The sequence below is a fragment of the Rhipicephalus microplus genome, chromosome X (genome assembly GCF_043290135.1).
Source record: "Rhipicephalus microplus isolate Deutch F79 chromosome X, USDA_Rmic, whole genome shotgun sequence".
In the NCBI taxonomy this organism is placed as follows: domain Eukaryota; kingdom Metazoa; phylum Arthropoda; class Arachnida; order Ixodida; family Ixodidae; genus Rhipicephalus; species Rhipicephalus microplus.
Genome location: NC_134710.1, coordinates 281,286,745 through 281,301,165, shown reverse-complemented (window position 1 = coordinate 281,301,165; position 14,421 = coordinate 281,286,745). Strand labels below are relative to the sequence as shown.

General features: G+C 43.6%; 1 long non-coding RNA gene across 1 annotated transcript; it reads left to right on the top strand.

Annotated features, from left to right (window-relative positions):
• Positions 1–428: 428 nt before the first annotated feature.
• On the top strand, positions 429–13,826 carry LOC142777172 (uncharacterized). The gene is made up of 3 exons (XR_012887957.1): positions 429–767; positions 5,693–5,832; positions 11,854–13,826. It is a non-coding gene; the product is annotated as an uncharacterized LOC142777172 (long non-coding RNA).
• Positions 13,827–14,421: the final 595 nt, after the last annotated feature.

Here is a 14,421-nt window from a genome sequence, read left to right as displayed (position 1 = left end):
GGAATTGTAAGGGCAATAGTGTATATTTCGTGCAATTTGTTTCACATTGTCAAAGGCTGCAAAAAACAACAGGCAACTTGAGAATTCGGAGCGAAAAAATTTCAGTACTAAATCTATGGTCGCTACATCAAGGTTGTGATAGACCACAAGCCACTACAAACGATTTTCCGATGAAACACCAGCATCGCAGCAGCTCGCTCACAGCGTTAGGCTTTTGCGCTGTCCGCTTGTCGATACACACTCATGTTCAAGAAGTCTAGTGCTATTGCTGAAGCAGACTGCATTTCTATATTGATATTAGAATTACAGCAACATCAGTCGGTAGAAGACACAGAGCAGTTTTACGCCCTGCGTCTTGAATACGGAGGGTTCACGAACTCAAAAGCTCCAACATGGGGCGTGAAACCGGCATGGCTGCAGCGGTACGCTTCACGCTGTTCCTACTGCTTATGCAGGTTAACGGCGCTTCTGCAAGACAGTGTCCCAGGAAAGCCGCAGCGTTTCTTCCACCGGAAGGAGCCACAACGCAAGGACTACGAGGAACAACCCTTAAAACCAACGTAGCACCTGATGACGACAGCGGGATGACGCCACCAGACGTTCCGGTATCCGGCGCATGTGCGATTCCTGCCAGTGAAAATCTGAGTGATTACCGGCTCGACGATAACGCTCAGCTTCATAAAGCGGGACTCTTCGGTGCGTCAGTGGGGCGTGAAACCGGCATGGCTGCAGCGGTACGCTTCACGCTGTTCCTACTGCTTATGCAGGTTAGTCATACGGAACCCCCTTTCTTGCTCCCCTTTTTCTTGCAGGTTTCACCCCAAAAGTTGTTTGACTGCATTCTGTCACATTCATGCACGCAATACCGTTCGCGGAAACAGTTTCGCTTGCTGCGTCGCTTCTCTTTTTATTTTTTACTTCTGCTAATATGTGGCGACGTAGAGGTGAATACGGGACCGTCCACCGAGGCGACACTGCAGCAGCTCTTAGCAGGTCAAAGCATAATTAAGGATAAACTAAATGCTATTGAAACCGTTCAAGCTGCAAACAAGCTCGCTATAAATGATCTAGGTGATCGTATCAAATCCCTTGAAACTAAGTTCACAAACCTTGATGAAATGAAATCGTCTTTAGCAGAGTGCGTTGTACAATGTGAGACTCAAGCACGAGTGTTGAAGTCTCTAACGTCAAAGGTTGACGACCTTGAAAACCGCAGCAGAAGGTGCAACCTCATCTTTCACGGTATACCCGACGAAGGAGCCAACGAAACAAATGCGGAGTGTGAGAAACAGATCTTGGATATCTGTTCTTCGAAGTTAGGAATTCCCACTATAGGAATAGAAAGGGCACACCGGTTGGGACGTTTTCGAGCTGGGAGGAGCAGACCCATCATCACAAAATTTTCATCTTTCAAAGAAAAACAGCATGTCCTAAGCAACGCAAGAAAGTTAAAAGGCACTACGACTAGCATTTCCGAAGATTTCTCCGAAGCAGTACGAAAGAAAAGAAAAATTTTGTGGGAATATGCAAAAGCACAAAAACAGGATGGCGCGAAAGCTATGCTTAGGTACGATTACCTTCTTTTGAACGGGCAGAAGTTTGTCTGCGATGATGCAACAATGCATGTGACCCCACAGAAGTGACCGTGCCAGTCTAGTTCTGTGAACATTAGTATTCTTCTGCTGAATTGCAGGAGCATAAAGAATAAGAGAGATGAATTTTCCGCCTTAGTAGAAACTGTTAAGCCTTCCGTGATTCTCGGTACGGAATCCTGGTTAGATCCTGACATTGGTGACCACGAGGTATTTCCAACTGGTTACACCTGCTACAGAAAAGACAGGAACGGTCATGGAGGGGGTGTGTTCATTCTCATTGATAGTAGCATTAGGTCCTCCCAGATTGACGTTGATGCTGGCGTGAGTGAAGTAGTGTTGAGCAAACTAGAACTTCCGAACCGCATCGCCTTAACAGTATGTAGCTTTTATCGTCCCCCTAATGCATCGCCGGATGTTCTCATTCGACGTCAAAGTGCGATTGATGAAGTTCACTCAGATACCGTGGTCATTGGGGGAGACTTCAATTTACCGGACTTGAAATGGGATGCATCGAACACTGCCACAGTTACTGGAATATGCAATACAGAAATGATGAACATGGTCAACCTGCATGCTCTGCATCAGCTAGTCCTCACCCCAACGCGGGGAAACAACATTTTAGACCTTCTGCTTACCAATCGACCAGAACTTGTTCAGTCAACGCTTGTGATTCCTGGCATAAGCGACCATCACGCTGTCGTGTCGACGATGTCGCTGGCCTATGTTAAAACAAAAAACCATGCTAACAGAAAACTGTACAATTATAAAAAAGCCAATTTCGATTATATAAATCAAGCATTCCAGGCTTATTTAGTAGTGTTCGAAACGGAAGCCGAGTGTAGGAGTGTGGACGGGCTGTGGCAGTTATTTAAGCAGAAAATACTCGAATTACGTGAGCTGTTCGTCCCAACTTGGGTGTTGACGGCGAGACAGGGTAGAAGCAAGCCTTGGTTTACGAAAACCTTGCGCCAGCTCACACAAAAAAGACAACGAACTTATCGCGCTTATTGCAGAAAACCTTCAAAAGAGACAGAGAAAAAACTGAAAGAAATAACTCGTGAAGTTAAAGAAGCAACACGCATTGCCAAAGACAGTTATTCGGGAACTATTCAAACAAGACTAAAAGATAAACCGAAAGTGTTCTGGAAGCACGTGAAGCAGAATGGCAGGGATGTTGTAACTATCCCTCCACTCGTGTCTGGTGACGTCATTGTTCGCGAAGACGCTGACAAGGCAGAATGCTTTAACGCCTACTTCTGCTCCGTCTTCACTCCTGCAGTAATGCCTTCTGAAGACGTCCCACCGGTAATTGAAACGATAAGCGACATGGATGATGTTGTCATATGTACACACGGCATTGAATCGTTGCTTCGAAGGCTCGACTCTTCTAAAGCGTGTGGTCCTGACGACTTACCCAATTTCCTGCTTAAATCATGCGCTGAATCGATAGCAAAGTACTTGAAAGTTATATTTGATAAGTCACTACTCGAAGCTTCTCTTCCTGATGATTGGAAAGCAGGTATTGTGGTCCCTATTCATAAGTCCGGCCCTAGAAGCGACGTTTCAAACTACCGCCCGATATCGCTGACATCCGTTGCATGTAAAATAATGGAGCACATTCTATTCACGAGTATTGTAGCTCACTTGAATACTCATTCTGCGATTACGTCAGCCCAACATGGATTTCGTAAAGGTTTTTCCTGTGTTACCCAATTATTGGAATTCACAAATGATATTGCTTCTGCATTAGATAAACGGCTTGCGGTTGAATGTATTTTCCTCGATTTCAGGAAAGCTTTCGACACAGTACCCCATTCATTACTCATTGAAAAGATGCTCACATATAAAATAAATCCGGCGGTTGTCTCATGGATTAAAGAATATCTAACGTTACGCCGGCAATTCGTGGTTGTAAATGGGGTTCGGTCACGGGCACAAAGCGTTTCATCTGGTGTACCCCAGGGCTCCGTCCTGGGACCTTTGCTGTTCTTATTGTACATCAATGATATTGGCGACGGTTTGACATCGCAGTTGAGGCTGTTTGCAGATGACTGTGTGGTTTATAGGATCACTAACGGTACGGAAGACCTCAACCTGATTCAACAAGACCTCGATCGAATCAGCACATGGTGCACTAGGTGGCGCATGCAGCTAAACCTCACGAAAACTGTCAATATGACATTCACTCGAAAGAAGAACCCTCTAAATTACTGCTACACCCTGAATAACATTGTAATTGGTAAAGTAACCGAATTTAAATACTTAGGTGTTTGGTATACCCCAGAATTATCGTGGCAGAAGCAGGTTAACTACGTAACCGGAAAGGCGGGAAAAATGCTGGGCTTCATTCGCAGGAACTCTGGTGCATTCAGTCAGTCCACACGTGAGCTACTCTACAAGACGTACGTGAGGTCCGTCCTCGAGTACGCTTGTGTAGTGTGGGACCCTACGACGGCGCGCGACGTTATTAAACTTGAAAGAGTTCAGAATCTCGGTGCGAGGTACGTGTCCCGTCAATACACAATTAATTTCAGTGCAACAAGAACTAAGGAAGAACTCAAATGGGATACCCTGGTAGAACGACGCAGAAAGCTGCGCCTGAAGCTTTTTCATTCCATTTACTACGGTACGATTAACATACAGAGAGACATATATATAATACCGCCTAACTATAGGTCCCAACGCATGGACCATGAGCGAAAAGTAAGAGAGGTTCTATGCCGCACGGAACTTTTTAAGAAATCTTTCTTTCCAAAAACAATCCACGACTGGAATAGGTTACCTGCTGACATCGTCAACGTAGTTTCGAATGAGATGTTTTTTGCCCTGCTGAAATGATTGTTTCTTTGATCTTTTTAGGACGTACTGTATGTATTACTGTTCTTATCTTTTGTTCTTCTTTCTTTTGTCCTCACACTGTATGCAGAAGGGAATTGTGGCTATACTCCGATATCAAATCACTTATTTTTCCTGTTGAAGTGACCCAACCTTGTAGTATTCTTGTTTCTCACATATACTGCATACTGCTGTGAATAACTTATGTTGTCGATCTGCTGTAGCTGTTGTTGTTGCTATTACCGTTTTCCACGCTTTATATATGACAAAATATTGAACTGTCCAGACTGACTGTAAACCCCTCCCCCACTGTAATGCCTCTGGCGCTGTGGGTACTAAATAAATAAATAAATAAATAAAAACATTAAAGCTCGAACTCGAAAGGTCGTACATGCAAGAGACTCCTCAGCAACAAGCAGCGGCTTCACCAGCACAGCTAATACCTTTCGGCCGCACTGAATATAGTTGACGGTATCCACAAAGAAAACGCAGGCCTCCGCATAAGTACTGAAGTGTCTCAGTGCAAGGATTACTTAGTTTTCTTCACCAAAAAGGGTGGGAAGGTGTCAGGTCGGGCTGAACTTAGCGTTATCTGACCCATCATCGAACTACCATGGCCGCTCGCTTTCCGGCTATAGAGGGACATATAAACTGTAATAGCACGCCCAGACGTCACTTAACCGTGAGCATCCACAATATGTAGTCCTACTGTCAGTATTAAACACCTAAGTGCTTTCTTCGCTACCTCAAATGCTATGCTGCCGTTTTACCAGACTGCAGCAGTTCAGCACACAGCACTGCCTTATTTTACATTTTGAACGATGATAAGTGTAGTTCGGTTATGACAGCGAAATCAGAGCTCACATTCGTGTGAAAGCAGGAAAGGCCATGAAGGGTAGAACGTCCGGATTAGTTGCAGTCCATAGTGCAATACCACATCCCAATGCGGAAAACAGGGTAAATGTTCCCAGCGTCACCTTTTTCCATCTGGGGAGAAATCAACGCAGAAATCAATCAAGGAAAAAATCAGTCAAACTTGTGAAGGAATCAATCAATATATAACAACAAGCCATTCATGAACTCGTGCATGATAAACAAAACCGGTAACCTTTTAGACGACAGAATCGTATCGATGTCTATTTACATGCTAAGTGTATCATTTATTTTTTTCATCTCCGTCCTAATTTGATGCTAATACATGGTTGCTAATGCATGGGACTCACGTAGTGCTGCTTCCTTAAGCCGCTTTTTTTTTTTTACAGACGCTGTGGCGGTGCCGTGTTCCAGGCTCTGGGGACAAGGAGACACCGTCACGTTAAATGTTTATTGGTCGCCATCAAGGTTCATATGCCAAAATTCACGACGGCATACGAATACACCTGTCAGGCATACTGTTATCAACGTACGTACTTTTGTGTACACGTGCCTGACTACAATATCGGATATTCATTCGTTCATTGAAATCTTTGTGCACCCTGATAGATATATCCCCCAAAAGCATTCAAACAGCAGTACCTGTGCGCACAATCTGAGAGGTATTCCTCAGAACATATTGTATACTTCAGGAATTGCAGGAAGAAACTATGGATGTCTTGACACTGCTTTTCAGCAGGATGTTTTGTCATTAGGCCTTCTTTGTAATAAAATTACCCAATAGTTTAGTGAACATTATAAATTGAAAAAAAAAGAACTTTACTGCTGCGCGTCGCGCAGCAAAATCTAAATTGATAGCTCTGCTCAAAAGGCATATTATAATCCATATTTATTTTGTCAGTTCACGAAGTATTACCCCTGCATATAGCAAAATAACCAACGTTTTTAAAGCTAATATGCTGCTTTATCGTGCTGCGCATCATGATTTGTACATCACATGATTACGAAATTTTTCATCGAAGCAGAAAACTTGATAAACGTGTTAACGAGACAATCGTGTCATTCACTCTTCTTTCTTTCGAAAGCTTGTGGGCCGTGTACAGCACGGTATTGTTGCAAAGATATTTTTTGTTTTTCATTTACTTTTTGTTAGCGCTTTCAAGTATAGATCATCTTTGCTTGGCATGAAAAAATTTCAGTCATGCAAAACGTTATGCGTAGTTTTTTGTAGTCGTCAAAGGTATATACGAAAGAAATCACGCCGTGAAACGAATGTAGCTTTAGGGAGATCTACGTCGAGCTGTAATATGAATCTCTATTGTACATGCATTCAATTGTTCAAACATGTGGCCTGTAGATGTAGCCTGATAAGGTCAATTCAAAGAATAGTAGCCATGCGCAATATCTCAGGCTATGCGTCAGAATATCATGAGTAATTTACAAATTACAAGATTACATACGAATGGGCTCTTGGGTCAGAGGTTTTGACATCGTGCCTGTTTTGTACAAGGCTGGTCAAAAATTTCCAGGCCACTATCTCATGTATTCTTAAGGAAGCCTGGCCTGGGAACATTTGGGCCCCTTCTCCTTCTGTACGTTAGCTCCCTTCATGACTGAGGGCCGGTGCAATCGTGTAAAGAGCCTTGACTGTGCTATAAAGAGTGAAAGAACTATTGCCTGAAGGATATCACATTAGACTTTCGAGGGAGTCAGAAAACTCAGTTAGGTAACGCACCTAAATGGATGAAATAACCCGCACTGAAGCGTAGAGTTAGGTATTTTTAGTTACAGAATCGTCTCATGCTCTTATTTTAAGTTATTCAAGTGTCTCGTGTTTTTCTCTGGCCCTGCTATTGTTGAAAAGAGTTAGGTATTCATTTTAGCCACGTTCAATAATATTCAGTATTGTGCCATTGTTTTCAAGAACAGCATAGTTGCATTTTAGCTGGCACTTTATTAGAACTAACCAAAATTAAATAGATTTTCTAGCACAGTAATACATGCAAAGTGCGAGAAGATGTTTTCAAATGTCTAATTATCCAGTTCCTCATTTACATGCTTTCATGATTATACCCAATTAAAACGTGTGTGATATGCATGGTGTCATGTGCTTCAAAATAAACGGCAGAAATTGGCATAGCCTTTTCATATTTATTCCTAAGCATTAGAATAAATGAAATAGTGGGGATGGCAGGAGACATTAAACTTTTGACATATTATGTGGTAACTCCTGTTTAGCATGAGCAACCGCAAAAAGTCATATCTGAAAAATAGAACATGATATCACGAATAAAGAAGTGGAGTTGTAGTATTAGTTTGCAAAGCGCTACACAGTAAGGAGTCTACACAGACATACTAAAGGCTCACAACAAATCAACAAATACGGACGAACAGGGAAATGAAATCTTGTATTTACCGTATTCGTGTAAAACAGAACTAGCGAAAAGTAGCGTTTGCAATATTCCACTATAGGTAACCAACTTGAGGCACAACGTAATGTAAGCCTTTTTTAAAAAATAGGGTCAGTTTCGCCCAAGTCACGCCAAGCCTGAGTGAAGTGCTGAGCTGTGCAGCCATCTTTGTTTCTCTTCGGTCAACTCTTTTTTCCATTTTTTTTTATTTCCTGTTTTCTTTTCGTGTTTTTCCGCGTGGTTTCTTTTGCTTCAATTTTATTTTTTATATAGTTCTTGCCCTCATCTCTCTCTCTCTCTCTCTCTATTTGTCGCTTGTCCCTCTTTCAGCTTTCATACGTGGTTTATGTTGTCATGTTTTCCTCGACATAGTATCAATGTCCACACTTCATTTCATCATCATCACGCTCCAAAAACAAGAGAAAGAGTACATCTCTTTGGAGCGAGTGCCCACTCAATACGCTATAGCTGGGTTTGCTACATGTGCTTTTTCTCATTTTACTCCACAAGAGCACGACAGCATACACCAGCCTGGCTTGCTAAAATCCTCCACTCTTAAAATATACAAAATCGGTTTAGGCTCATTTGCATGGGTGCCACACAACTATTTACGTCCGAGCTCTTAAACAACCAATGCAACTCTAGGACCAAGGGCGTCGTAGACAGGGCGAAGGGCGCTCATAGCGGTCCCATGACGAGTGGCGAGGCGGCAGGGCCGAGCGGAGTCTTCGTTCTCCGAGTGCGGTTGTCAACTGGGAAGACACAGGAGAAACTATCCGACATATTGGGAACAGCTAGATAACGCGAACTGATAATTTGTATTTAAAACATTTTTTGGTGTAACCCACAGCAACTCTGCACACATATGGTATGAGTCTTTCGCTTTAAATAAGGTATGAAAAAAAACAACTTCTCACGAGAAATAAGGTCCGAAGCTCGTCTTCAAGTACACGAAGGGTATGCGCGAATGAAGCAATTCTTTTTCCAAGAAACATCTGCACGTTTTACTTTCGCAATAAACTCGGGCTTGTGCCGGCAGATTCAGACACCCAAGCACAACTTCCACTTGTCAGGGGGACGCCGTGAGCGGTTACTGACTCCGTCTTTGACAACTGTGACCGATCCTTAAAAAGTAAGATGCAAGTGTTAACGCATTGGTTTGTTGAAGGAAGTTCCAATTCTCATGCAAGCACTGCAGAGAGACTGTGCATTCTCTTCCGCAGAGCTCTAGCAGATGAAATTCAAGAAAACACATGAGTTCTTATTCTTTGATTTATTGAAAACAAGCTGCAATTTCTGGATGATTACGCAGTATTTAAAAAAGGCACAAAAACACACTAACATTCAAAAAGCCACCAAAAACCAAACACTTCACGACAGATCCCATAAAAACAGCAGCACTCAAGTTTGAAGCGCAGCACTACAAAATAAAGCCCATAATGCGGCGAAACGATGCACGACAAACGAAGAAAGCGTGGCCACCGAGAACAACTTTTCACAATCCCCGAAGGACCATCCATCAGATTCATTGATGACGCAATAGTTTAGCCGATTGCTTCCTGCATAAATTAGCAAAAAATTATTATACACCAGAACTGCAAAGCATGCACGAAAACTGAGAACACTGAAGCCAGGAACACTCAATAAATACTACATAGTCTATGAATTTATGAGAAGAAACAACTTCTAAAACTGGCTACTAAAACTGGCGCGCTAATGCTGGATGGGCGTTCAATATCAAGCAGCAATTCCAATGTAATCCGGTGTGAGACAGCCGCAACATGATAAGAACACACCTCCTGACGCGAATAAATTTTGAAACTGGCCCAAGTTTTCTATATATTTCTAAATCTTTAGCTCTACATTCGTTGAAACATGCAAAAGCAAATTTTGACTAATATAATCCTGTTTTACTACTCTTGTAGATGGCAACAGGAATGACCTTTCTGATCATTATCTATTTTTATCAAATAATAATTCTGATTTTCACAGTCGCGTTTTTGAACGTGCTTATCGTCATAATCCTATCAAAGTGTACCCTTACAGTTTGCATGGTTGTGGCCTGTCTTTAAGGGAAGGCTAGCTTCATGTTCTTTGAAAAATAATTTTCGAGGTAACTTGGCATTGTTTAAATTTGCGCTGCCCACTCTATTTTCATACTCGTCATTCTGAACATTTTTCAAAGTAATTATTGTGTGAGCATGTATTTCAAGACGAACAGCTTCAAGCACAAAATAAGGAAATGTTCAATACGACAAAAAAATAAATAAGCAATAAAAGGCACAAACATTATGCCACCTAATCCAACTGAATTTTCACAGAAATAAGGGAAGGCAGACAACTTTACTCAACCTAAAGGTCCGTGCAAACGTCCTGAGGCCACAGAAGGTGATGCACGCGGAAGCATCTCGACGTGCCACAGCCTCCTCTTGAAGAAATTTTCTTTTCCCCTCTTCTTCTCACAGGCCAGTGCTGTTGCATTGTTCAGGTCAAAACTACGTCTCAGCACTGTTCGCACTGCCGCCTTCCGCAAAAAAAAAACTGCAGCGACAGACACGGCAGAACAATTGGAAAGAAAAAAATGCAACAGTAAGGATAGTAATCTCGCCCATCATCACTACAGAAAATACCGCTAGTTTTCCGAAAAGGTGCCTTCTTCTTTCTCTGTTTCTTTCCCTACAATTACTATTCACTACAATTCGCTACAGTTTCCGTCTTAGAATGTTGAGCCAGGCTGTCATATAGGTTAGCTTTACTACCCACCTCCTTCAGAGAAACGTCGAGCGCCACACGACTCGTTCTGCCAAGCAACTCCCCCCCCCCCTCCTTTTTTTGCATTCCTGTCTCTAGTACTGTCAATTTGTTTCGGCGCTCTCTTTCATTTCCCAAAAGCACCACGTCCCGCAAAGAGTCTAGTATGCTTCGAGATTAATATCTCACATACCATTTATCCAACCAAAATAAGTTTTTCACATTTATGAGCGTGTGTATGCGTGCTAAAATCTTCACAAAACATATTACCCTACCTCAATTCACTACGTTTGTAAAGAATTGACAGTGATTTTAGTTATTTAAGTTTTATTAGTTCAGCTTACATATTCTATCAAAATAATTTTCACGCAATGGTACACATCAAGCTGGCGTTTGTTGATACAGAAAGCCGACACAAGTTATTGTTTATGTGTACTGACAAGACCAAAGATATATTTAAACCATCTAGGTGAACCTTTAAACATAATTGACGTTTCATGGAATCAACCTAAAGCTATGACATTTTCTATTGTTGCATATCCAAGTAGCGCTCCAAGTATTACAGCGACTTGATTAAATTTACCGAAGTTATTATGGCGTAAATACAGCTTAAAAAAGTACGAGTACAAGAAAGTGAACAACCTCAAGCGCTTGTGGTGTTCACTTTCTTTATCTCGTCTTTTTTTGCGCTACACTTACGCCATAATAAATCAGTACCAACTCGCTCACCTCTCCGTTTTATTTTGCTCAAAAAAAAAAAAACACGTTGTCCAAACAACGCATTACCGGAATTCTCCTGATTTTTCACTGATGTCTTGTAAAATTAGCCCTGCCGCGGTAGTCTAGGAGCTAAGGTACTTGGCTGCTGACCCGCAGGTCGCGGGATAGAATTTGGGTGTGGCGGCTGCATTTCCGATGGAGGCGTTAATGTTGTAGGCCCGTGTGCCCAGATTTGGCGGCACGTTAAAGAACCCTAGGTGGTCGAAATTTCCCGAGCCCTGCACTACGGCATCTATCATAATCATATGTTCGTTTTGGGACGTTAAATCCCACATATCAATCAATCAATCAATCAATCAATCAATCTTGTGACATTAGCTCTTTAATGATCACATGGTTGGTTTATCAACCAGACATTATCTAATCTTCGCACTACCTGACAAGAATAACACAGGCAATTCAAGGAGAGTTCACTAACCATTTTTTGGCCGCCCTAGAAACCACCGGGTCCCCCAACATCGCGATATCACAATGTGTCGTTCGCTGCCAGGAACCATGATATGATTACCAATGGCACAACTTCGTTCTATCGTTGATATACTTTGTTGCTGCTTATCGCTTGTGATATGCAGAAGATGTTTAGAATGATTTTCTTTTCTCCAACGCAGCCGAACACTTCGCACAAGCCTCACTGCATCGCTCTGTCTGCACCAGGTTGGTTTGTGAGCAATGGTTTCCCGGTGGCGAGGCTGCCTACGTCACTCCTCGAACAGCCAATGAATGCCACTGAGCGATGAGCGGGAGCAACTGGGGAGCATCCACCGGGGCAAAAGCGATCTGCCGGAGCGATTCCGGCGCAACCGCGCAAGCATTATTAGATAATTGGCCCCGTTTTCCTGCGGTTCCTTCATCTGGTGCCCACCGGAGGAAAACGATGGAAAACGAATGTATTTGCTTTGGTACAATCAGGTTTGACTGAGGCCACCAGAGCAAAGCGGGAGCATCATTCCCCGATTCCTCCCAGCTGGCTATATTTTTGTTTACAGCGCATGTAATGCAAGAGTTGCACTGAGTAATAATAGCGTTAAAAGAGGGCGCCAGAAAAAAACTTTTTCGTAATAATGAAAACCATCACTATTTCTTTGTTCACCACATCTACAGAATAATGTTGGGAAAAAAATTCATTTGTAAAACCTAGTGATTGCTATGACTTTGAACTAAACTTGGTTTTTTCACTATCAGTGGTGGTCCCCTCCACACATAGTCGTGCGTTATTCGCGCTTGCCATAACTCCTTCCATAACTGCTGATGTCGCTGGTAATAGTTTCTGAACCACTTTTCGCCCGAGCCTTCACGACCTATTATAACAGAACTTGTTCACAGTCACAAAAGGCGAGGGCATGCAAGCCGTGCGCCAGAGAAAGCAGTCGGCAGACACAGGAGCGGCTACCTACGCATTTTCTGAGCTAGTTGAGCTGTGAAATTTCACACCAGTAAACAGCACATAAAAAATAAAGTATTGAAGGTACGAACAAAACCACCTCGGTAAAGAGAGCAATGCCTTATTGACCTGGTAATGCGCCGAATAAAAAAAACACGCCGAACTAAACGCAATTTAAGCTGATGCTGATAGCAAATTTCCTGGATACGTCTCTAAAACCATCGGCCCATGTTACCAGGTTACCTGAATTTGGCCGCTGTTTCTGAAACCAAACAAAATTCGGGCAGTGTATCCGGCGCCGTGCAGCGCAGCAGGCAGTCCCAGAAAAAAGTGCCTCCTGCCCCACATGGAAATGACGTGACTTTCAAAAACAATTACCTAATGCTATTGAAATGTATACCTTATGTCGTGTAATGCCTTAAACCTACAAAAATTTACTAAGTGTTTGACTAGTCAGCTACGTTTATCTAATAAGTAGACACATAAGGCAAGCATTTTAAATCTAGGGGGCGTCATGGGGCGCTGAGGCTGCGAAAAGTCACAGATGGTAGCTGCGATGTGTGGCGGTTGTGACAACTTCATTGGAAACTGGCAAATTTATGGGCTGTGACAATGCCGCCACCGAGGAAGGACATGAAACCCTGTCTTTTCAGTGTCTAGTGGGTTTGCTGCAAGGCCAACAGTTTACCTTGGACGTCAAAGCTGCGCAGCGCAGGCGTCCACCGCGCCGCAGCTTTATCTGGCTGTGCACCATGAAGTTTCTTAGTATATAGTACTAATTATTGCTGTGGGACGTACAGATTTTCTTCATTTCAATGTCAAAACGTGGTGTTATCAAAGGCGAAAGTGTCCTTGCGGCTGAGTACCTTATTTTGCTTGCCGCGAACGCAAGACCGACGTTGTAATAATGCTTTTGCACAGTTCACGCATGAATTTCTGGATGCACGTGAAACCCAAGGGCGGGTGCAAAGCGTTTTTACGAAGCTTGTGATCTCCGAAGGCCAAAGCTCCGGAATTTCACGCCTTTACACCGTAGGCTTATGCCACAGGAGCGAAAGAGAGACACGCCTGAACGATAACCGATGCCAGCCCCGAACGTGAGCCGTGGCTTCACGTGCCACGGCCTAGCGCCTTCTTTATTTTCTTCTGTCGCCATCGCGCGCTCTCCGGTTTGCGCGCCGCCCGAACGAGGGCGCTACAGGGCCCCCTGTGTAGACTGGAAGTCGGAATGTGACATGCCGTTTGTGGTATTCCAACGGAAGATCAGTCGTAGATGAGAGGCTTTCTAGGGCGGTCTCCAGGTACGCCGGCTTGAGTCGGTCCAAGCTGACTGTTTCTTCACGGCTGTTCTGAAGTAGAGTGGCAGTTTTGGGGGTGCGGTAAAGGACGCGGAATGGTCCGTCGTAGGCTGGTGTCAAAGGTGGTCTGACCGCGTCGTGGCGCACGAAAACATGTGTTGCAGTGGCCAGATCAGGGTGGGCGAATATGGTCTTGTGTTCGGAAGGTCTGGGTGGAGTGGGCCGGAGGTCTTGAACGCAGTCGAGGAGGCATTGTAGGAATTGCTGTGGCTGGTCTGGTAGCTTCGTTGACGTGAAGAAGTCTCCCGGAAGCCGTAGGTAAGTGCCATACACCAGCTCTGCTGTTGAGCACTGCAGGTCTGCCCGGATGACAGCTCGTAAACCTAAGAGCACCAGTGGCAAGGCATCAACCCAGGTGGCTCTATTGAGGCGGGTAGTCAAGGCGGTCTTCAGTTGTCGGTGAAGGCGTTCCACCATGCCGTTGGCGCAGGAATGAT